This window comes from Chiloscyllium plagiosum, chromosome 25, assembly GCF_004010195.1.
Source record: "Chiloscyllium plagiosum isolate BGI_BamShark_2017 chromosome 25, ASM401019v2, whole genome shotgun sequence".
Classification (NCBI taxonomy): Eukaryota; Metazoa; Chordata; class Chondrichthyes; order Orectolobiformes; family Hemiscylliidae; genus Chiloscyllium; species Chiloscyllium plagiosum.
This window is the reverse complement of record NC_057734.1, coordinates 3,252,779-3,278,287: the sequence shown is the minus strand read 5'-3', so window position 1 is coordinate 3,278,287 and position 25,509 is coordinate 3,252,779. Positions and strand designations below refer to the sequence as shown.

The 25,509-nt window shown below is 42.1% G+C and overlaps 1 protein-coding gene across 8 annotated transcripts in view; it reads left to right on the top strand.

Moving 5' to 3' along the window:
- Positions 1-25,509, top strand: part of hic2 (hypermethylated in cancer 2) — a 149,230-nt gene that overhangs the window by 20,849 nt on the left and 102,872 nt on the right. For 2 of the 8 annotated variants that reach the window (XR_006315344.1, XM_043715368.1), the window contains exon 2: positions 23,734-23,855. The exons of the other annotated variants lie outside the window; for them this stretch is intronic. The gene's annotated coding sequence lies outside the window, so the exon portion shown is untranslated. The remainder of the gene's footprint in view (positions 1-23,733; positions 23,856-25,509) is intronic. 8 annotated transcript variants of the gene reach the window in all.

Here is a 25,509-nt window from a genome sequence, read left to right as displayed (position 1 = left end):
TTGAGAGGCACTGGAAATTAACAAGGATTTGATCCAAGTGTGAAACTGGTCTTGAGCAGTAATGTTTCAAGTGGAAAGTATTATCCTCAGGATGGAAATGGCGGCCATTAAGTTTTTGGGGGAGTAGAGGATGTGTGTGTATATATAATAGGTTGAGCAATTACTGTTTACAGCGTTCTTCTCCTGAACTTCTGTTGAGACATCTCACTCTTTACTCTGAGGAATGTCTACTATTGAAGGGAATGTTTGGTATTTGGGGAAAGGTGAATTCAAGGATGATCAGAATTAACTAATGTTGGTAGGCAGGGGGTGGGTACTCAGATACTGGAGGTTAGAGTCAAGATTAGAGTGGTGCTGGAAAAGCACAGCAGGTCAGGCAGCATCCGAGGAGCAGGAAAAATTGATGTTTCGGGCAAAAGCCCTTCATCAGGAATGAGCTTCCTGATTCCTGATGAAGGGCTTTTGCCCGAAACATCAAATTTTTTTTTTTCCCCCCTGCTCCTTGGATGCTGCCTGACCTGTGCTTTTCCAGCACCACTCTAATCTTAACTAATATTAAACTGGTGGCATTGCTGTCTGAGATTACCACAAACTGTCTGTGTGGCGCTTGCACATTCTCCCCGTGTCTGCGTGGGTTTCCTCCGGGTGCTCCGGTTTCTTTCCACAGCCCAAAAATGTGCAGGTCAGGTGAATTGGCCATGTTAAATTGCCCATAGTGTTAGGTGAAGGGGTAAATGTAGGGGAATGGGTCTGGGTGGGTTGCGCTTCAGCGGGTCGGTGTGGATTTGTTGGGCCGAAGGGCCTGTTTCCACACTGTGTAATCTAAAATGAAGCCATGCTATGGGAACTTACCTAGTTTGGCTTATAATGTCAGAAGAATGGTTTCTTAACAATAATTTGTTCTGGTACAGTATTTATACTGAGTGAATGGGGTTTGATGTGAATTAGGATACATACAGAAGAGTTTTGATTGAGCTCAAATTGACAAAGCTAGATTCTTCAGTGTCATGTCTAACTGGTTAAGCTTCATGTGCTAGCCTAATAACTTATTCTGAAAACCCACCTTCCAATGACTTCTTCCTTCCCTAAGCTTCATCCTAAAATTCCACCAACTCACTTGTTTACAAGTCTAGGTATGTGGAGGCCAAACTTGGTTTCTAAGGAATGAATGAAAGACTAAATGTTCATTTCATATACATTAATGCCTCATTACCTCAAAATCTTACCAGGTATAAATTTCAAAGGTGCTACACAATAAAGTAAATTGAATGTGTCTTCACTGTTGTAATGTTGGAACGTGGAACAACCAGTTTGCAGAAAGAAGTGCCTGCAAACGCTTCATGATCAGGTGATCTGTTTTATAAATGATAGTTAAAGAATAAATATTGACCAAGACACTGGGGAGCGTCCACCTGCAAAACTCCCAAAATTCAGCAAAGAAGCAAAGTTTAAAGTGCTACAAGTTGCTTTAGGAAATTCTCATGATCAAATCTTTTGTTGACCACGAGACATTTGCAGATGTACTGTGTGCAATAGTAATTGACCTGAATTGCACTGTGTACCAAACTGTACAAATTATTCAGCTTTGCAGGAAGATGCACTTGGAAGATGATGATTTTGGCAGTTGTATACATCATTGTGATTTCAGATAATCTTTAATACTACTGCATCACCTGGCTATTCAGCTAATGTTTGTTTGTGTGGGAGTTAACATCTCACTAGCCTTGTGGTCATTCTTTCCTGTAACACTTTGCAGTGTGATTTTTTAGCTATTTTAGCCCAGCAGGTTTTCTGTTGTTCTCCATATTCCTTGTCACAATATCTGTTATTGTATCTTTCAATTCTGATCTTCTGCAGCATACTCTCTCAAATGTCTTGCATGCTTCCACTTGTCATTTCTGCTGTCAACCTTCAGCCACGCATGTTGGAGGAGCATTTGTACATGTGGTCCACACAATAACAACTTCCACTGATGTAGCATTTTGAAGCACCCATGTGACTAATAGATGAGAGTGTGGTGTTGGAAAAGCACAGCAGGTCACGTAGCATCTGAGGAGTAGGATGTCGTCCTCACTACCCCCCCCATCCCCAAAAAGCAAAACGCTGAGAGACACAGTATAGTTTTACCTCTTTCATGTTTATTCCAGGCCCTGGAGGGAGAGAGAATGATCACCCATATGCACAGAGACATGAGTTCACGGTCTTCTCTGGATTAGCAGTTTCTCAATGAACTATATAGTCATTTTACAGGGAGGAGCATCCAGATAAGGCAAAATGCATATTAATTGGGTGACCATTACAATCAGCAAGTATCAGTAGTAAAGATTAAGCCACCTGCTGTTACACAATGAATAACTGACTTCATATAATGAATACTTTTCACCTTTATTAACTGACATTACATACTGAATGCTACCTTATCTTGTTAAATGGCTCTATATAACGAATGCTTTTCCACCTTGTTAACCCATTACCTTTGCCTGCAGCACCCCATTTTTAATTGACATTCCTATCTGATCTGAGTCATGCTCAGCTGAACCTGTTGTTTCACAAAACTCAGAACTTAACTTTTTATAACCCTGCCTGCTAATACCCTATACACATTCTCAAGGAGAATCAATGTTTCGAGCATAAATCCTTCATCAGAAAAGAGGCTTGTGGGTCAGGGGCTGAGGGATAAATGGGAGAGGGTGTGGCTGGGGAAAGGTAGCTAAGAATGCAATAGATAGATGAAGGTGGAGGAGAGAAGGTGATAGGTCACAGAGGAGGCTGGAGCAGATAGATGGAAAAGACAATGGGCAGGTCAAGAGGGCAGTGCTGAGTTGGAGGCTTGGAACTGGGATAAAGTGAGGGGAGGGGAAATGAGGAAAGCAGTGAAATCCACATTTGATCCAGTGTGGTTGCAGGCTCCCAAGCCAGAAGATGAGGTGTTCTTCCTCCAGGTGTTGGGTGGTTAGGGTTTGACGGTGGAGAAGGCTTAGGACCTGCGAGTACTTGGAGTAGGAGGGGGAGTTGAAGTGTTTGGCCACAGGATGGTGGGGTTGGCTGCTGTGCGTATCCCAGAGATGTTCTCTGAAACAACCTGCAGTTGGTGTCCTGTCTCCCCAGTGTAGAGGAGACTACATCGGGTGCAACGGATACAGTAGATGACATTTGTGGAAGTACAGGTGAATTTCTGTCAGATGTGGAAGGATTCTTTTGGGGCCTTGGACGGAGGTGAAGATGGAGGTATGGGCACATGTTTTGCACTACTTGTGCTAGCGGGAGAAGGTGCTGGGAGTGGGGTGTGGGTGGTGAGGGCACGTTGATCTGACAAGGGAGTCACGGAGGGAATGGTCTCTCCGAAATGCTGATAGGGATGGGGAGGGAAATATATCCCTAGTAGTGGGGTCTGTCAGTCTGCGGCACAAGATGTGAAGTATATAGAGGTTGGCAAGGTGGAAGGTGAAGACCGGTGGAGGTTCTGTCCTTGTTGCATTAGGAGGTGTGGGGTTCTAGGACGGAGGTGTGGGAAATGGAGGAGATGTGCTGGAGGGAATTGTTGACCACATGGGAGGGGAAATTGTGGTATTTCAATAAGGAAGCCATCTAGGAAGTCTATGCTGGAATTGGTCATTCTGGGAACACAGGAGGTGGAGGAATTGGGAATAAGGGATGGTGTTTTTACAAGAGGCAGGGTGGGAAGAGGTGTATCCAGGTAGCTGTGGGAGTAGGTGAGTTTGTAGTAAATGTCAGTGGTTAGTCGGTCGCCGGAGATGCAGATGGAAATGGAGAGGTCCAGGAAGGGGAGGGGGGGTGTCCGAGATGATCCAGGTGAATTTGAGGTTGGGTGAAAGGTGTTAGTGAAGTTGATGACCTGTTTAACCACCTCCTGGGAGCTTGAGGTGGCGCTGATACAGTCATCAATGTAGTGGAGGAAAAGGTGGGGTATGATGCTGGTGTAACTACGGAAGATGGGTCACAACGAAGGCCTCCGAGCCCACCATGTCTGGCTTTAAATGAACACCCCGTAGACATTTCAAAAATAATACATAGACTGGCAAGTTACTCATCCAACCACACTTAAAACTGTAGCCATTTGCTCTGTTTAGTTGAACCATAGTCTGTTGCTAAGACTCCAAATGTTGTTTACTTAATACTTGTGCACTCAATATCACTTCAGCAAGTGCATAGTGTCACTTGGCTGTCACTGCACCTTTTGCAAAAGCAAAAACCTGTCTTCAAAACCTTTTTTTAAATAGTTCAGTTGGCTGGACAGCTGGATTGTGACACAGAGTGATGCCAACAGTGTGGGTTCAATTCATGCACTGGCTGAAGTTACTATGAAGGTCCCACCTTCTCAACTTCAGGTTAAACCTACCACCAATCATGTCTCTTGCTCTCGCTCTCCCCCCCCCCCCCCCCCCCCCCCCCCCCGAGAGAATAGACTTTTTTCCAAGCTTGCACAGGATGTGGGTATTATTGGCTGGACCAGTAGTTATTGCCTTCTAGACAGTTGAGTCAACCACATTGCTATGGGTGGGGAGTCACATGTAGGCCAGACCAGGTAAAGATGGAAGTTTCCTGAAAGCATATTAGTAACCTCGATGTGTTTTTCTAACTATAGACATCAAGATTCTTTAATTTCAGATTTTTCTTGACTTCAAATTCTACCATCTGCCACGATGAGATTTGAACCCAGGTCCCTAGAACATTACCTGGGGCATTAATAGTCTATCAATAATATTAGGCCATCACTTTCTCATGGTCCTCTGGGATTATGGTATTTATCCAGTGATTTGGAACTGCCTAAACCTGATCTGCATTTGAAACTTGACAAAACATTCCTGAATGTAAATAACCCCCCACCTCCACCCCAAAGTGGTCTTGATTCAGTGAAATCTCTATTCATGTACTTGCTTCAGCCTAATTGCACGAGAAACGAGAAATCTGTCTTTCCTGAAACAGACCAAAGCGTTAATTTCAAGAATTGGAGCCATTACATGCAGTAAAAGCTGAACATGCTTGCAGTCCAGCAACAGACAACTGGTTGCAGTTTACAAGTTATCAAATTTTTTCTGATAATGCTTCAGTATTTTTGCTAAATATGTTTGAGAAATACAAGTTCATGTGTGTATGTAATGCCTTATAAAGTAGAATATATTTTGACTTGCCTGAGTTTCTCACTGAAGATTTTCACAAACCTTTTCTTGTGCCTTAAGTTAAAGATTAGTAACAAAACCACTCTTGGTGAACCAGAAAACCACAGAGATATGACATCTAACCTATTGGAGCTCTGACTAGCAGGCAGGTAGAATGTGGCACCAAATAATGATGACTTGCTCATAAACCCTTGATGAAACCAGAACTGCTTAAACCCTTCCAGCAGCAGGGTACAGGCCATTTTTCAACAGCTCCGTACCTTGGAATCATAATGTTTTTGATATTTCCATCAGGCTTTGTCATCATGCTAGAATTAGCTTAATTTCACTGGTCAAGTTGTCATTGTTTGCTTTACTTTGGAGATTCTGCAGTGTTGTGCCCCCATCTCCTAAGACCAACTTGAACTGGATGTTTTCCTGGGATGGCAGGACTGAAGTGTGAAGAGAGACTGGAATTGGTTAGGATTTGGGTTCACCAGAGTCAGAAGAAAGAGGGGAAGTGGATCTCCTAGAAATACACAAAAAATTTAACTGGACTAGACAGGGTAAACACGGAAAGAATGTACCTGATGGTCAGGCAGTCCAGATCCAGGCGTCAGCGTAAGAATATAGGGAAGCCATTTAGGGCTGAGCTGAGGAGAAATCTCTTCACCCAGAGAGTGGTGAGCCTGTGGAATTTTCTGCAGCAAAAAGTGTTACCAAAAAGGAGTTGGATCTAATTTTAAGGCTAAAATGGATCAAAGTATATGGGGAGAAAGTGGGAACAGATTACATATTGAATGGTGGATCTGGCTCGAACGGGTCAATAGCCTACCCCAGCTCTTTTGTTTCCACATAACCTTGGTACTACAAGTTAGGGTTCTTTGTCCCTTCGTTCTTCTGTTAGTGTTTGAAAGAGAATTGGTTAGTTCCACCCCTCTACTTTTTTCTTATAGCCCTGTGAGCTTTCCTTTGTAAGCATATTATCCTTGGTTTTGAAACAAAAGTTTCCACTTTTGTCTCTACCAACAACTAACTGCTACAGTACTAAAAGTTTTTTTAGGTTATGTTTTGCCTCAAAAATAACACATGTCTCTGATTATCCTGTGCCTTCCTGTTTTCACTGAAGGGAACTTTTCTTTGTCTTGTGTGCAACTTCTGTCCACATTTGGTCTCTTGGTCTCCTATGCTGTGGCAGGTCTGTGGATTGCAGGCAGTGAATATTGTTGGCTAATTCGAAGATTATCCAGGAGTCCCTTTAGCATGAAGCTGTTGGAAGCTTTCTAAAGCGTCCTGGTTATTAACTGCCACACATCACAGGTAGCAAGAAATGGATAAGTATTGTACCAAGTATGCTGGTTAGCCGTGAGTTTGTGACTTCTTTGGAGGTAGTTATTTGTCCTGTAACACTAAACAGTTAATTCTGCACCCTGTGACAAATTTAACAATCAGGTTACCTTATAATTCAAATACAACTTGTATTTTTTTGTCACCTTCAGTAAAACATCGCATCATGTGAGTAGTACCAAATAATATTGGATGCTGAGCAACGCAATTGGGTGTTAGAGATTGATCAGAAAGCTAGTTTTCAAGGAGCATCTGAAAGGAGGGAAGAGATCTTTAGCAAGAGGTTCAAGGTCTCGTCAGGTGGACACACAATAACCACTGGAGGAGCAGTGAGTACTGGAGATTTGGAAGAGTCCTGGTGTCTCAGAGTTCTAGGGTGGCAAGAAGAATGTCTGGAAGAGAATTAAAAACAAGGATGAGAATTTTAAAATCCAGCTTCTTCAGAGTATTTCAAACATGCCTACATGTGCTGGCTGCAGGTTAATAGACTATGTCAGACTTTACAAGAGCAATGCGAACACTTGAGTAATTACTTACAACAGTTTGGTGTTCATTTTATTTAAACTTCAGTGAAATTAATCTTCTGAATGACAGCAAGCTTTCCAGTTCCTTTTCTCAATCAAGATAGCACACTGCAATTGAGACAAGAATATTGAGAACTAGGGTGAATGTAATGCAAAGAGGGCAAGTCTGGTCAGTTTTATGTGCTGCAGTAACGTGTTACAGTTCACTCAGAATCCAATATGCTGTCACAGTGTCCATGTGTTGTCTGGAGCTCTGAGTAGTGATGGGAGAGGCTCCAGCTTCCCTGATCGGCCACATAATGAAACCAATCTCTTTTGCTCTTGCCACTAGCCATTGACGAGTGTTGAAAAGATTTACAGGTTGATACTCAACCACATTAAGAATGCACCTTCCCTAGCCTTCCCTTGCCTTTTAAAATGTAGGAAAAATCAATGTGCAGGACAAGTGAGTCAGGGAGGATTAAAACTAACCCTGTATTAAGTAATTCACAGTATGATTTTTTTTTAAAAAACTAATTGTATCAGAGTACTGCATGTACTGTAGGAAAACTGGTCAGCTCTTGCCTTGTGAAATCTCTTTGAATATAAACTTTTAAAGTTATGAGTGAAAAGAGAGGTTGCCTAGTTTATCTCTCCCCTCCCTCAACATTTAATATGCCCATGAGATCAAAATTATAAATAGTTTTTGTCATTTTATTGGTACAGTTTCTACAAATAGTAAAGATACATTAATGTGAGGATAAAATCAGTCAATTTATTGTTGAAGATTTTGACTATTAGTTTTCTGTCGATACACGTTACTTTGAATGTGGTTCAGAATGTTTTTATTTAAACATTTCTTATTACTGGCTGGTCTAGGGGCAATTTTCAGATACCTGCTGCAAAAATAAGTTGCTTGTATTTATGTATTGCCTTCAGTGCAGCAAGGCAATCCAAAGTCCCTGCGGAAAAGTATTATTAATCAAAGTTTGACACAGAGCTGCAAAGAAGGTGTCAGGTCAATTGACCTAAAGCTCAGCCAAGGAGATTTATTTGGAAATCTTGGAGGAGGAGAGAGAAGTAGAGAAGGCGAGGGAAGAATTCCAGAGCTTAGGGTCCAGACACCCATTGGTGGATGATTAAAATTGGGAAAGTTGGAATTGCTATGACTACAGGCGGAGAGGGCTGGGGGACTGTAAAGATGAGGGATATTACAATCAATAGGTATTTGTATTATCAAATGCTGCTCCTTCATCTCACTGACAGGAATTATTCATATGCCTAAAGAATCTAGATGCAGGGAACATAGATTAAAATGTGCGAAGATGCACAGGTTTTTGAAATGGACGTTCTTCTGAAGGCTCAGTCATCAGATCACAGCTTGGTGGTCCATTCTGGTCAGCAAGACCCAGGCTTAGCTCTTCATTGTAGCACTCTTCGAACATCTCATTCGGTTGCTGAAGCTGATCATGCTCCATTTACCTCTATGTTCCTGCTTTTTTGTCTCAGATGGGAAAGGTGCTGGAAAACGTTCAGCTGGTCTGGCAGTGTTTGTAGAGAGCGTGAGAGAAACTAAGGTAGTGTGTCTCTGAATGGCAGAATTCCAGCATTTGCTTTAATTTTTAAAGAATGGTTACATCACAGAGGGTGGTATGTTGTGTTCACACTGGTCCTCTGCAAATGCAATTTAACTAATCTAAGTTCTTTCGCTGTTTCCCTTAACCCTGTGATTTTTTTTTCAGTTAGTTATGCGATTCACTTCTTAAAAGCCACAATTGCATCTACCTCCAGCATAGATGGTGATCAGATCATAACCACTCTATTTCTGTGCAGAGAGTTTCCCTCCTGTTGACTTTTTGGATCCTTTTTTGCTTTTCACTTTAAATCGGTGTCCTTGGTTCCTGTCCTTTTTCCATCAGTGCGAACAATTTCTCTGCGCTCTCTCATGCACATGCTCACTACATCGTGCTTTCCTGATGAAGTGCTTTTGCCCAAAACGTCGATTTTCCTGCTCCTTGGATGCTGCCCGACCTGCTGTGCTTTTCCAGCACTACTCTAATCTTGACTCTAATCTCCAGAATCTGAAGTACCCACTTTTGCCTAGACATCATACTTTCCACCAGGTGTTAAGCCTCTCCCATCTCCCATCCAGTCATAGAGATGTACAGCACTGAATCAGACCCTTTGGCCCAGCTTGGCAATGCTGAACAGATATCCCAACCCAATCTAGTCCCACCTGCCAGCACCCAGCCCATATCCCTCCAAACTCTTCCTATTCATATACTCATCCTTTTAAATGTTGTAATTGTACCAGCCTCCACCACTTCCTCTGGCAGCCCATTCTATACACGTACCACCATCAGTCTCTTTTACGTCTTTCCCCTCTCGCCCTAAACTTGTGCCCTCTAGTTCTGGACTCCCCCACCCCAGTGAAAAGACCTTGTCTATTTACCCTATCCCTGCCCCTAATGATCTTATAAACCTCTATAAAGTCACCCTTGACGCTCCAGGGAAAACAGTCCCTGCCTATTCAGCCTTTCCCTATAGCTCAAATCCTCCAACCCTGGCAACATGCTTGTATATCTTTTCTGAAACCTTTCAAGTTTCACAACATCTTTCCGATAGGAAGGAGACCAGAATTGCACACAATATTCCAAAAGTGACCTAACCAATGTCCTGTACGGCCGCAACATGACCTCCCAACTCCTCTATTCAATACCAATGAAGGAAAGCACACCAAACGCCTCCTTCACTATCCTATCTATGCGACTCTACTTTCAAGGAGCTCTGTCTCAAGTATTTTCTGCATCCTGTCTGATGCTATTCTCTAATAACTCCTTGTTGGCTCTAGGTGTCATGTTCTGATTCATAATACCCCTGAGAAGCACCATAGAATGTTCTGTATTTTTGTATAAATTTTAATATGGCAAGTTATTACTGTGAAGTGTTTTCACAGGCAATTACAGCAATAAATAGCAATATGATAACGACCAAATCTTTTCAATAATATTTGTTGAGAGCTAAACGTTGGGACCGGAATACAAAGTAGAATGTCTGTCCTCAACTTTGAATGTTGGTCGTGAGGCCTTTTGCATTTACCTGTGGGAGATGGTGCAACGCCTCAGTCGAATGATGACTACCTCTTGCAATGCAGAACTATGTGAGGGAATTGACCTAAATTCTTGTGCTCAAATGCTGACCACTGAACCATGTGGACTGAATGACTGACTATTTCCAGAAATCTTAGTGTGTTTCTATGTAATACTGTCCAGCATCATAGGTTTTAAAGCACTTATTTGTAAATGGCGAGTGGAATGCAGTGTAGTGAGGTCTCAGTTAGTGTGAGTCAAGAAGAGCAAGACTGTAATCCGGATGAAGACAGAGATAAAAGGCAAAAGGTAAATTTGCCATAGTCTCGGAGAACCGTAGGGCTTATTGCTGTTTGGGGATGGAGAGACCGAGAGAGAGAGAGAATTGGTGATGGTTTAACCCGTCACCTTATGTCCAGTGAGGGGCAAATTTAATCAGTGTAGGAATTGAACCCCTGCTGTTGGCATCCCTACATCACAAAGGCAAAAGTGAGGACTGCAGATGCTGGAGATTACAATCTAGGTTAGTGTGGTGCTGGAAAAGCACAGCAGGTTAGGCAGCATCCTAGGAGCAGGAAAATCGACGTTTCGGGCAAAAGCCCTTCCGAAACATCGATTTTCCTGCTCCTCAGATGCTGCCTGACCTGCTGTGCTTTTCCAGCACCACTCTAATCATCACTACATCACTACATCACAAGCCATCCAGCTAACTAAGATAACCGACCCCTGTAAGGGAGAGGTATCACGCTCACAGAAGTTTTCTCCTCCACCTGATTCAGGGATGTTATTGCACATCTCTGCAGTAGGTGAGAATTGAACCTGGGACTCCTGGCTGAGGGGTGGGGACACTATTGTGATGTCAGATAAGGATGTCTGGTCAGCATGGATGAGTTGGACTGAAAGTTCTGTTTCTGTGCTTTGTGACTCTCTCACTACCGCTGCACCACAAGAAATTTATATGTTCAGCATTTATCGCATGTTCAACAACTAGCTTCTTCAGTAAAGCAACAGAGCATATTTGACATGTAGTTTCCAAAATGCCGTTAAGATATTGAAGCTATAGTGACCACTTCCCTGAAATCGCAGAATATTATAATAATTAAAGATTGGGAGTTTTTTTTTAAACCTGGTACATGCAGATTCCTTTACACATGCTGTTGTGCAGTTTCTCATATTCAGACAGAATGGCAGTGTGAAACATCAGTTCTTGAATACTACGTTTTATTTCCCTGGCCAGTCTACTTCAGCAGACTTGATTGTTAATTAGTGAAGGGTAGTTTTGCAGGAGGCCTCCATCAATTATGCATTTTTTTTTGTATGTATTTGATTGTTTCACTGAAATAAATTAAGTTCTAAAACTTGTATTTCACACATATTGTCAAAGTGTATCACAGTCTTGACTGTTGCACTGTCTCAGTCCATAGGCCCACACTGAGAAGAGTTCCACTTCCCACTACCTCAGATGTATCGACTTATTGAGGCTCTGTTACTGTTCCTCTGTCTGAAAAGGCAGCAGCCATTTTGTACAGAGCCTGACAGTTCCTCTCAACTTTGTTTTCCATTTTGCTGTTGTTTGAGAGAAAATTGTAGAGTAGGGCCATGACAGAATTTGCGACTCTGTATTGAGCCATGCCATGGATTCTTTCACTATTCACTCAGGCAAATAATTGGAGCATTGGCAGTTAAACTGCCAGTGAAGTAAGATGTCCCCATTCCTCCACCCCTTGCTGCTCTCCCCAGCCCCCGTATACAATTCAGTATGCTGTTCCCAGAAATTCATCAAAATTCCATCTGATCTTTGCATTTCACTTCCTGAAGTGGATCAACTCTTGACAACCTCGTGCTTGACACACAAGAGATATCAGCTGATATTTTCCAATATTTGACTCACTTTCCCCTCACTGCTCTTTAAAATCATTGTTACTGGTTTCTCCCTGGAACCAGTGGAACCGTGGTTTCTCCCTGGAACCGTGCTTAGTGGGCAGCACGGTGGCACAGTGGTTAGCACTGCTGCCTCACAGCGTCAGAGACCCGGGTTCAATTCCCGCCTCAGGCGACTGACTGTGTGGAGTTTGCACGTTCTCCCCGTGTCTGCGTGGGTTTCCTCCGGGTGCTCCGGTTTCCTTCCACCATCCAAAGATGTGCAGGGTCAGGTGAATTGGCCATACTAAATTGCCTGTAGTGTTAGGTAAGGGGTAAATGTAGGGGTATGGGTGGGTTTCGCTTCGGCGGGTCGGTGTGGACTTGTTGGGCCGAAGGGCCTGTTTCCACACTGTAATCTAATCTGTAATCTGTAAAACTTGCTGACCCTGTTTGGTTCAGTTGGTAGCAAGTTTGCCTCTGGGTCAGAAGGTTCTGGTTTGAACCACTCTGAGTCACAAAGGGAGAGTGCAGCTCATCTGGTGGGTGCAGTGTTGCCTTTACAACCTAGTTGTCCCATGAAAGTGGTTGGTCAGTGTTTGTTCCCTATTTGCTGCTTTTTTAACCATGTACCACAAGAGTAGCACAAGTAATACGAGCTTCTTTCCAATCTGGTGAGTGACTACAGGAACTTCGGTCAGCTTTTTGAGCAAGGTTACATTGAGTCCCAATCTGCTCCCTCAAGTGGATCTGAATGTTGTATGAAACTATATTTTTGAAAAAGAATATCGACACTGTTACCTCGTGTTTTGAGCAATATCATTGTCAACATCATTTTGATTTTTAAACATTATCTGATTATCATTATATTGTTTATGGTAAATTCCTAAACACAGAACCCAGAGTTTTTTAAAGGGTCACTGGACTTGAAATGTTAACTCTGCTTTCTCTCCATAGATGCTGCCAGACCTGTTGAGCTTTCCCAGTAATTTCTGATTTTTTTGGGGGGTTGGGAGGATATTCCTGTTGCTGTGAATTATATGATTGGATGATTGAGTGTTGCAAGTTACTGTGGTCCTTTGAAAGATTTGGACACTTTGGATGGATTCCAGCACTTTGCTCAAGCCTTCTCTCCAATAAGAATAAGTCAGATTATTAAGTGCAGGAAAAGTATTGACCTTTCCAAGGGGGGGGCGGGGGTCAAATAAATGTATGGTCTTCACCTACCCTCCCAAGTCACACTGAAGAATTAACAAAAGTCCAATTCTCTTAGTGTCCTTTTGAGGAACCCTCAACTTTTCACAGAAAAATATCACCAAGATTAGAATTGCAAATGTGATGCAGTGCAATTACATTGGACATCACATTTGCAATATCCTGGAGTTTGCCTATTTGATTGACCTGATTGCAGATAACCCCAAGTAACTCCACATATTTGTTCTTCTCAGTTCTGGGCCCTTGGTTTCTCCCTGGCTTCTCCCTGGCTTATTGATGTATTTCATACCTTTTTAATGAATTGTTACAATTATGATTTTTGAGTCTCAATCTAAAGGTTTGTCACCTAGAGTCCTAAGCACTGGATTGCCATCATAAGCCACACTGTTTCTTGACCTCAATCTCTTTATTCTGAAGATAGGTTTTATGAAGTATCTCTTATCCTCATAATTCCTGATGAAGAGCTTATGCTCAAAGTTGATTCTCCTACTCCTTGGATGCTGCCTGACCTGTTGTGCTTTTCTAGTGCCACACTTTTTGACTCTATCTCTTATCAAGCCTATTGTCATCAAACATCTCTTTCGGGACTGGTCTCAGTGTGAAGTATTGCTGGTAAAATCCCCGGACCAGCTTGAAAACATGCTGGCACATTGAAGGTGTTGTACAAATTCAGCTTGTTCCTTATTTCCCCACAAAACCTGGACAAAAGCTTGTGCAATCACCAGAAGGATTGTTGTTTTAAGTCACTGAGGCGACCCTCATAGAAGTTTGTAAAGTAATGAGAGGTATAGAAAGTATTAATGGTATTTGTCTTTTCCTGAGGAGTGGGGGATTTCAAGACCGGGGGCACATTTTTTAAGGTGAGTGGAGTAACATTTAAGAAAGATGTGAGGGGCAAATTGTTTGCATAGTGTGGTTCGCGTGTGGAATGAACTTCCTGAGGTAGTGGTGAATGGAGGTACAATTACAACATTTAAAAGACATTTTGATAAGAAAAGGTTTGGAGGATATGGGCCAGGACCAGGCAAGTGGGACTAGTTTATTTTGGGATTATGTTCAGCATGGACTGGTTAGGTGGAAGGGTTTGTTTCTGTGCCTCTGTGACTGTGTTCTCTTCCCACCTCCTCCAATGTTTTTCCTCTGTTTTTTGTTCAGTTCCCTGAATTTGGTTTTCAGATTTGGGCTCTATGAATGCCAAAGTAATGAGGATCTTGCAAAATAAACCTAAAGCATATTATATCTCCACTGCCTCCACCCAACTATGAACCTGACCTGTCACATGGAACAACATCTTGCCATTCTGGTTAGTGGGCAAAGTACAGGTTGTGAAATATGTGTTCGAAATTGCACTGACTGGTTGCTTTTTTTTTAACAAAAGTTAATCATCCTGTTTAGGATTAACTAGAACCAGGCATTTATATAACTTTCTGAAGATCTATCACTCCCTTACTGTTCATTTTGACAACCTTGCAACCTGATTTCCTTTCAGCTGCCTTTGGCCTTGACCTCTGATATTCTCTCCAAAAGCATTCCTGATTCTCTACTTCTATTTTTATTTTGGTGGGGGTCAGTGGGGGGGGGGATTAAGTTTTTTTTTTAATGAGCATGTTAAAGTGGGCGGCACGGTGGCACAGTGGTTAGCACTGCTGCCTCACAGCGCCAGAGACCCGGGTTCAATTCCCGCCTCAGGCGACTGACTGTGTGGAGTTTGCACGTTCTCCCCGTGTCTGCGTGGGTTTCCTCCGGGTGCTCCGGTTTCCTCCCACCATCCAAAGATGTGCAGGGTCAGGTGAATTGGCCATACTAAATTGCCTGTAGTGTTAGGTAAGAGGTAAATGTAGGGGTATGGGTGGGTTTCGCTTCGGCGGGTCGGTGTGGACTTGTTGGGCCGAAGGGCCTGTTTCCACACTGTAATCTAATCTAATCTAATCTTATTGTCTCACTTGTCCTAATTTATTATTTACCTATCTGGTGTCAAAATCTTATTTTGGTAAACTACGCTTGGGGACATTTTGCTATTGCGAAGGTGCTATGGAAATGTAAGTTGTTGATCTGTCGGGTGCTTCATGGCACCACAGTCATTTTAGTTTTGATGTCGTTGTCTTTTACTGTAGCTCAGGTGGAATGCTGTTCAGTGCTGTCCTCTCTGTAGAACTGCTGGTGGGAAGAATGCTTCTGCAACATTGACCATCCTGAATGATGGTGGATAATCCAGTCCAGGAACTGGACAATAAAAGGAGTGTGGGAGGCATAGGCTACCTGACTTTGCACAAAGTGATTGGAACTTGCTAATTGTCAGGTCCATCTGAAGTTGGTTATAAATTAAGGGACAGGCCCATTGTTACTATATGCCTTGCAATGAGTCAGTTCTAGAGAGAAAACTTTCCAACAAAGCAACTTGCCCTCGGCAAATCTTTGTTAAGCTCATAGTCAATATTGTTCTCTATTGGAAAAACAATTTGTGCATGTATCAAGATAAATGTTTAATTTGTGTGTGTGTATGTATTTTAAAGGTGCTTTTATATTCTTTGTGTTACTGCTTTGTTGCTAGTGTGCTGACTGAGCAAACCAAACAAATTTTACCCAATGTGTGAATGCCTTAAAAAGACAACTTCTGTCCATGTTCCATCTTCCTTCCTTCTCCCCAGAACAGCTATGATCTGTACCCATGTGGATAGACTGAAGTCAGTAACTTATCAACACAGTGTCACACTTTCAGGTTGCCCCTAAATTATAATGCACTTCAATCCAAAGACAATTTGCACACAGCAAGTCCTGACAAGTCATATGTGAATGCGTAACCAGTTGGTCTGTTTCTGACTAAGTATTTGGGAGGAAGATTGACTGAGACCCTGGCATGCTGATGGAGGTTTACAGTAAGGAATAAAACATGGAGCATTTTGAATGATATAACTCATCCCACATGTTTTAAACAGCTTCAGACAGTAAAAGAGATGGGAGGATGTGGAGGGATACTTGTTAGTCTGTCATGAATATTTAACTTGGCAAATTCTTAACTGTGGTAGAGCTCTTGCTCCACTGAGAAATGTCAGGTATCTGATGATCTGGGCATGTTTGAGTTAATGAGTGGAATCAAAGAGGCGTTTCTCAAAAGACACTTTTCTCTACTTTGTCAAAAATCACACAACACCAGGTTATAGTCCAACAGGTTTATTTGGAAACATTAGCTTTCGGAGCGCTGCTCCTTCATCAGGTGGTTGTGGAGTGTAAGATCATAGGACGCAGAATTTATAGTAGAATTTATGTCCTAGGATTTTATACTTCATACACCTGATGAAGGAGCAGCGCTCCGAAAGCTAGTGCTTCCAATTAAACCAGTTGGGCTATAACTTGGTGCTATGCGATTTTTAACTTTGTCCACCCCAGTCCAACACTGGCTCCTCCAAATCATTCTCTCCTTTGGTGTCTCTCCATTTGTGTATGACTCTATTCTCTCTCGCTGTTTTTCATTGCTCTAGCAAATGGAGGAAGCGTGAATTTAGCTGTTTGTTCAGCTGTTATGAATGTGATGTTCAACATTACATAGATTACTTAAATTTGAAGAGACAATTTAATTTTTGATTTAAAAAGGCTGCATTCCAGTGAAGGCGGAGTTAATTTAAAATGTTGAAAGATTATTGTGGTTCATAAAGAATGAGAAGACTAAATGAAAATTTTGAATTTTAGTGTAATATACTCAAGATATTTAATGCATAGAAGGAATTCTAAACGTTTTTGTCTCTACAAGCTCAATATCAGAGCATTGGTTCTGACTGTCCACTTTTTTCATCACTTTATTCTACTTCAAATATATATCCTGCTTAGGTTGCAATAATTTCTACCCCAACTGTTCTCTCTGGTCAAGGGCATGAGGCTGTTCCATGTAAAGTAACTTTCTGCAATGTGTCCCCCCACTTCCGGTAACAATTTTAAATATCTCCTATTGCTGTGCTCCAGTCTTCAGTTCCTGATTTGCAACTTGAGAGCAGCCAACGCTGCATACAGTTGTGTAATGTTTATTTCCCGAGTGATCATATTTCAGATGCAACTTGTTGGTTATAAACTGGATTGGGAGATGTTAAAGCTGTAAAAGGTGCCGCTAAAACACAAGTCAAGATTAGAGTGGTGCTGCAAAAGCACAGCAGGTCCGGCCACATCAGAGGGGCAAGAAAATCAACGTTTCGGGCAAAAGCCCTTCATCAGGAATTCACCTTTTCCGGCACCACTCTAATCTTGACTCTGAGCTCCAGCATCTGCAGTACTCACTTTTGCCTACAAGTTCTTTGCAGTCTGCCCCATGTTTTGTACAATGTATTCTATCATTGCTTTTCATTAATAACTTCTATCAATGAAGTATTTTTGAAGCGAGTCACTGTTGTCAAGTAGGAAACATGGGCTACCATTTTGTGACAGGACACTAGGAATGGCTCCCATGCTGTATGTTTGAAATAGTGTCCCTGAATCTTCTACCTGCACCTAAGAGGTTAGATAAGATTCCTCTCAGCTAATCGGAGAGCACACCTCCTATACACCTGCAGTGAAATATTCCTTCAGTACTGCAACAAACCTCAACAAGATTTCTGTGCTCAAATCCTTGGTGTGGAACTTTAACCCAGAGCTTAATTCTGGAGAGTGCTGCCCGGTGATCCACATTTGGCATCTTTTAATCCAAGTCCCCATTCATGAATAAAAACAGGAATTGCTGGCAATACCAGCAGTGTGGCAGTATTTGCAGAAAGTGAAAAGAGTTGACATTTCAGATCAATGACCTAACCTCAGAACTACTGAAAATAAAACATGGGCTTTATTAGCATTCTTTAATAATATCAGCGCTTGACCAGAGTATTGCAGTTTGTAACCCAAACAGCCTTTATTCACCCATGCCCTGTGCTAGCTTTCCATGAAATGTGTCTTCTATTCATTTGTTTCTTACACCTACTGTTCAATATTCTCAGCTGCTTTTTTGTGCTTTTTCAGAAGGTGGTGTAATGCCTCTCGATATGTTACAATGATTAAGAAGTCATCTACGAGAGGGAGTGTGGCAGTTTGTTTCAAATTGTAAATTACATTGGGTTGACCGTAATCCTTCTCTCTGACACAGATAGTAAAGCAAAAATCCTTGTTATCTCCGCCCTCTGCTATCTCCTCCCTGATCACTTTCAGCACTCCTGGTGCATTTCATCTGAACCCAGTGATTTCTTCACTCTCATCAGTTCTGCTAATTATCAATGGAACCAATTTTCTCTCTCTCGTTATTGCTGATGTTTGTTCCATATCATCATCCTCCCAGTACACCTACGTTCTCTCACTTGCACTATTATTTGTAATAAATGACAAAATATTTACCTCATAGCTCTGCCATAGCTTCATCCTTTTTTTATCTGTGAGTGATTCCTTTCAAGTTTTTAAACCAAAAGGCCCCTCTTTTTTCCATTTCATATAAAAAAATAGTCTTTCTTTAAATTAGGTATCACCATGTCAAGTCATGTGTAAAGAAGGAAGCAATTTTCCCAATGACTTGCACGTTAGCTCAGTGGTTAGCACTGCTGCCTCACAGCACCAGGTACTTGATTTTAATTCCACCCGTGGGTGACTGTTGGTATGGAGTTTGCACGTTCTCCCCTTGTCTGTGTGGGTTTCCTCCAGATGCTGTGGTTTCCAGTTCTAAAATATGCAGGTTAGGTGGATTAGCCATGCTAAATTGCCCCATGGTGTCCAGGCATATGTAGACCAGGTGAAGTACCCAGGGTAAATGCTGGGTTACGGGGATAGGGTGGGGTCTGGCTCTGGTGGGATGCCCTTCGTAGGGTCAGTGTGGAGTGGATGAGCTGAATGGCCTCTTTCCACACTATAGGGATCCCATGAATGCAGGAACATGTGAAAAAACACAGACTTCACCATTATCTGTGGAATAACTTCTCCATCAGCAGTTAGTGTAGCTTCAGAAATGGGATATCTTGACTGACCAACCTCTCCTAATTTTTTTGAGGATGTGACTTACATGAAACTTAGGAAGCCCCCAGCTTGGTGTAATTGGGTTTCAATTAAGTAAGTAGGTATTTAAGGCAGACGTTGAGACACTTGATAGAGGACAGTAAACCTTCTGGTTTGGTCAGCTAGGCATTTCAGATTTCAACCTGGAAAAATATGAGGCTATACTCTTGGAGAGGGCTAACAAAGGAAGTGATTATACTCTGAATGTTAAGACCCTGGACAGTAGTGAAAATCCAAGACCTTGGTGCACAAATTCTCAGATCTCTGATGGTAGCAAGGCAGGTAGATGATACAGTTAGGGTGACTTGTGGGATATTACCTTTATTGACCGAGGCACAGAATACAATAGCAGGGAGATTGTGCTGGAACTGTATTAAACACTAGCTGGACCACACCTGAGGTACAGTGTACAGTTCTGGTAATCACATTATAGGATGGACTAGAAGATGCAGAGGCAATTTGTCTGGGCTGGAGGCTCAGCATTAGGAAAGAATGGATAGGCTGTTGTTTCTTTCTTTGTAGCAGTGAAGTTTGAGATGGGTGTGTATAAAATTATGAAGGGCATAGGTGGGGGGAATAGGAAAGGGGAGATGGGAAGGCTCTTGTTTGATTAATAGATAAGTTAATAACCAGGGGCACATACTTAAGAGGTTTGTAACAAGGAGAGAGTAGTGTAAATAGATTGGCATGGACTTCGTGGGCCAATGGGTCTCTTCTGTGCTGTATGACTGAGAGATAAGGAAAATCTTCTTCACCCAGAGCATAGTGGGAATCTGGAACTCCGTGTATATAAGGTTGGTTGAGTCAGAAACTCTTATACGATTTAAGTAATATTTAGATATGTACTTGCATTGCCCCAATGTCCAGTATTATGGACCAAGAGTTGGTAAGTTAGATTAGCAGTCAGATCTTTGTTGACTAGTATGGACATGACCGGGTCAAATGGCTTTCTTCTGTGTTGTAAACATCAAAGTCTGTGAAATATTAAATACTTGCCAAAGGTGTTAATAGATATCTGGAAAGTTCCAATCCATTTTCCAGATGGAGGTAATTTCCATCAATAATTTATAGAGCTGTTGTGGTGCGGTGGTAGTTTCTCTGCGTCTGAGCCAGGAGGCCCAGGTTCAAGTCCCACTTGCTCCAGCGGTGTGTCATAATATCTCTGACCATGTTGATTAGAAGAAAATAGCTACACCAACAACTTGAGTTGGGAACTTCCCTTGCAATGATAATTGAATTTGCTGATGCTGTCAAACATTGAGCTGCTGTGGAATTGAAAGAGGAAGATCCAAAATTACAAAGAGTTGGAGAAAATATATACGTGGGCAGGATAATTCTGAAACTTAACGCTGACAGAAAAGAATAAAATGGAAGGCATGTTTACTGTGTGTTAAGGTTTAAAAATAGATTTTAACCTGAACGAGCAAACTTGGATTTTTTTAAAAATTATGGGCACAGGCATGATTAACCTGAGAGAAGGTGGTGTGTGGGTGAGCCACATCCTTAAATGTAACTGGTTTGCTCTGCTATTCCTAAGGATAGCTAAAAGTCATGGAGTCATAAATTGGCCACATTGAAAGACAATAGACTTTCTTTCATTGTAAATTTGCTCGATGTGAGGAAGCATTCATACTATGTCTACTTGGTTAGTCCCATTGAGCATCTTGCATATCTCAATTAGATGTTCTCTCATTCTTTTGAACCCCAAAGAACTGGGCCTAAACTCTCATTACTGGATCGTTGTCCTGGTAATCTGGATTACTGATCTAGCAATGTTAACACTGTTGTTGTCATCCCTCTATGTTCAAAGAGATGTCTGCTGTTTCCTTGGCCTGACCGTTTGGTAATATGATGTTAGTAGGTCCTTGCTGGGCACAGGCTGGCAGTAATGTTTGCTCATGTAACAACAAGATTACACTTTTTATAAAGTACACATTAACTTCTGAGGACTTTGGGACATCATGAGGATGTGAAAGGTGTGATTTAAATGTGAGTTTGTTATTGTTGTTTTCTTGCCAAAGGAAGTAATTTCAGAAACAAAAATTGCTGGAAAAACTCAGCAAGCCAGCACCATCTGTGGAGAGACAAACAGGGTTAACATTTTGAGTCCAGTGACCCTTCAGAATGGGTTCTGAAGAAGGGTCACTGGAGTTGAAATAGTAATTCCACTTTCTTTTCAATGATGCTGTGGAGTTTTTCCAGCAATTTCTGTTCTTTTCTGACATCTGTCAGAAGTCTTTTCTAAAATTTGTTGACGGTAATTTTTGGAGTACTGTTTGGACTTGATGAGGCTCCATCAAGGAATGTGACATTTTGGACTTAATCCCTGCATTACTTTAAGCGAGTAGAACTATTGACGAGGATACTGAGGGTAATGGCAGACTGCTGAGTTGTGAGAAAATGAGGATCCGGGTCAAGTTAGTGGAGGCCTTTAGAATTTTCCAAGCTATACTGAAATTAAATACAAAAGTTTTGAATCAGGTGCTGAGAGTTGAGAACGAGGTTAAAATTAATGGCATGAAAGAGAAATCATAAACTTTAATATATAACAAGGAAGTGTTGGGATTATGAAACAGCATGCATGGCAGGGATAGAAAGCTCTGACAGGACTGCATTAATTTTTAGATGCTATGGAAGAGAAAAGAATTTCCAGAGCAGATAAAAGCATGGTTAACTAGGAAGTTAGTGAAGGTAAGTCATGAAGAGAGCAGACAGATGTACAGTCAACCACCTTGTGTCTGTACTTTGGTATCAAATATGCTACATCATTACAGGAGCTTATTTATAAGTTTGAGGGAAACCGATAGGTTCTAATGAGTTCCACCCAAATGCTGCACATTATCTTGCCCTTTCAGGCATTCATTGGCCTTCTGTGTGCTGTATGGCCCAAAATATATATTTTTTTTAAACCAACAGTCCAATGTTTAAGCTCTTACATAAATACTGATAAGAATCAGCATGCCGCAGTTTTAAACCCTTTCCTCTCTTGAGTTGGAAGGTTGTAGATGCAAGGCCCATTTCAGAAACGTGAGCATGTTATCCATTCTAACCTTTAATACACTGGTAAGAGTGTTCTGCATTGTGTCAGATGTTCCAGTTGACCGAAGTACTGTCAATCTCCCAAGGAAGGCACAACAGGCTTCAAAGGGACTTTGCCTGAATCAGAGAAGGGAGTTGTCCTGCTGTCTTGGTCAAAGTTCCTCCCTCAATGAAACAGAGTAACTGTTGGCCCATTTTGTTGCTCTTTGTCAGACTTCCCACACATGTATTGGCTACTGCATTTGCTTTTTACATTTGTGACTGCACCTCAAAAATAATTCATTTTAAGATGCCCTAGAACAAGGACATCATTCAGAGGTCATCTACGCCTCTAAAGTTGGCATTTCCAACATGCTCTTGGCTAAGCTGCTGTACCCTTCAGAAACTTAAGATTATCTGGAGCTCTGTGTTGTGCTTCCAACAAGTCCCATTCAGCCCTCGGGCGTCTCATGTTCAGTGACCTACATTTAACTCCTGGTTAAAACGACACTTGATTATTTAATTTTTAAAGAGTGCATGCTTGTTTTTAAATGCCTCTGTTACCTCCACCCCCTCTAATTTTACTGTCATAGAGATGTACAACACAGAAACAGACCCTTTGGTCCAACCCATTCATGCCAACCAGATATCCTAATCTCTTCCTATTTGCTAACATTTGGCCCATGTCCCTCTAAACTCTTCCTATTCTTAGACCCACCCAAATTCCTTTTAAATGTCATTGTACCAGCCTCCACCACTTCCTCTGGCAACTCAATCCATACACACACCACCCTCTGCATGAAAAAGTTGCCTCTTAGGTCCTTTTTAAATCTTTCCCCTCTCATTCTAAACGTATGCACTCTAGTTTTGGACTCCCCCACCCCGGGGAAAAGACCTTGTCTATTTTCCCTATCCATGCCCCTCATGATTTTATAAACCTTTTTATAAGGTCACCCCTCAGCCTCTGATGTTCCAGGGTAACCAGTCCCAGCCTATTCAGCATCTCCCTATAACTCCAACCCTAGCAACGTCCTTGTAAATCCTATCGGAACTCTTTCAAGTCTCACAGCATCCTTCCAATAGGAGGAACACCCAAACTGGCCTAACTAATGTCCTGTACAGCTGCAACTTGACCTTCCAACTCCTATACTCAATACTCTGACCAATGAAATCATACCAGACACCACCTTCACTATCCTATCCACCTGCGACTCCACTTTCAAGGAATCTGATAAAGGCTGTTGGAATAAAAAACTCGTCACTCCTTTCACATTGTCAGGGAATTCCAGAGTACTGAAGACTAGAGTATTACTTTTGGGCACTCATTTTATTGCCAACATCTGCAGCAAAGGCCAAGAAACAAATAGGATAAAAGATCAGTTGGTCATGCTATGGTTAAGTGAGTAATATTAAACTTTATTTCCTGCAGAACACTGACTTAACATGCTGTAAGTGACTTTTCACCATCTTTGTAAACATGTAAAAAATCAGTTTAGCTAGCCCATATCTTCCATGGGAGCCTTTGTGGCACACTGGGTACTGCCTTTGCCTCTGAGCCTACAGCTCCAGGTTTGAACCCTACTCCAGAACCTGATATCCGGGGAAGATGTGTTCGCAAAATGGCTAAATCCTTCCAGTACACGCTAATAGCAGACAGAAGGAAAGGTGGAACCTCTACCATCGCCAGCTGGGGCAGAGGATTTGAAGAGGTAAGTTTCTTCTCCTTTTGATTTTGAATCAGTTTCCTTTTCTTTAATTCATAATGTTCCCTTCCACATTTGGTCAATAACCTATCTGGGAATACTGGCTGTGGTTCAGCAAGTTGCAGTCTCATCTCAGAGTCAGAAAGAAGGTTCCAGACTTCAACACACAAACCTGGACTGGTGCACTCGGTGCTGTACTGAGGGAGTGCTGCACTGTCAGGAATTTCCGTCTTTAGAATGCAAAGTTGAACATTTTGAGAGGGCAGACAGGGCCTTGGTTTAGCATCTGATCCAAAAGATGGCATCTTTGGCTGTGCAGCACTCCTGCAGCTCTGCACTGCAAGCATCCACCTGGATTATGTACTCTAGTTTTGTACTGGGATTTGGAGCTGTGACTTGACTCGGAGGAAACAATGGAATGTGACATCGATTGACACACAAAGAAGGTAAGGCTGAGTGATGCAAATTAAAAAAAGACGCACACAGTGAGAAAAGAGAAGTCTGCCTACCAAATGGATTGCTGTTAATGTGCATTCCTACCAGCTCCAATGTTTGCTCAAGAAGCTCCACTAATGGAACAGCGGTAATTTCTTCTCTGAGCAGGGTCTCAAAACCAGTGCTAATCCAGTGAAAAGATGCCAGCAGTAAGGTTTGCTCCTTCTCTCTACTGGAACCCAACCAGGATTTGCACCACCCTCCATAGAACACAGAACATTACAGTGCAGTACTGCATGAAAACGTTGCCCCTTAGGTCCTTTTTCAAATCTCTCTCTCCCCCCCCCAAATCTAGTTTTGGACTCGCCTACCCTGGAGAAAAGACCTTGACTATAGTCCTCTGAGATATCTGCGCCCATATAATTCTGTTGTCTTAAGAGTGCCTCCAAGTTACTTAATCCTCCACAGGCCATGTCTTTGACTGCTTAAGCTTGGAATTCCCTCCCTGCCCTCCTTCTGACACATGCCTGAAAACCATCTCTTTGACCACGCTTTTGGCTGTTTGCCCTGATATCTCCTTAAGTGGTCCAGAGTTAAACTTTGTTTCATCTTGGTACTTCAAGTGACTTGGGTATTTTATTGGTTAAAAGTGTTTGCTAAGTAGGAGTAGTTCTATATATTTAGCAAGTGTTTTCTATAATACATGCCGTACAGAGGCACTGCAGCAATTAAGGGTTCTGGTGAGTAGGTGGGTAATTGGAGCTGACTCCGCAAAAAGATGAACCGTGATCTTATTGAAGGGCAGAGCGGGCTCAATGGGCCAAATGGCCTGCTCCTACCTGTTTCTTATGTTCTTTGTTCTCGTTATAAGAACATTTCTCATCTAGGAAAGTAAAATGATTACCACCCTTTTGAGTTAAATGGCAGAGCTTTGGACTAGTAATGGGTTATCAGGACAAAGGTAAACGATCATGTAACATTGACAGATTCTTAAAATAAATTTTATCGTTTGACTGAAGTTTGCTTACATGCATTCATGTTCTCTGGCCTCACAGCGCCAGAGACCCGGGTTCAATTCCCGCCTCAGGCGACTGACTGTGTGGAGTTTGCACATTCTCCCCGTGTCTGCGTGGGTTTCCTCCAGGTGCTCCGGTTTCCTCCCACAGTCCAAAGATGTGCAGGTCAGGTGAATTGGCCGTGCTAAATTGCCCGTAGTGTTAGGTAA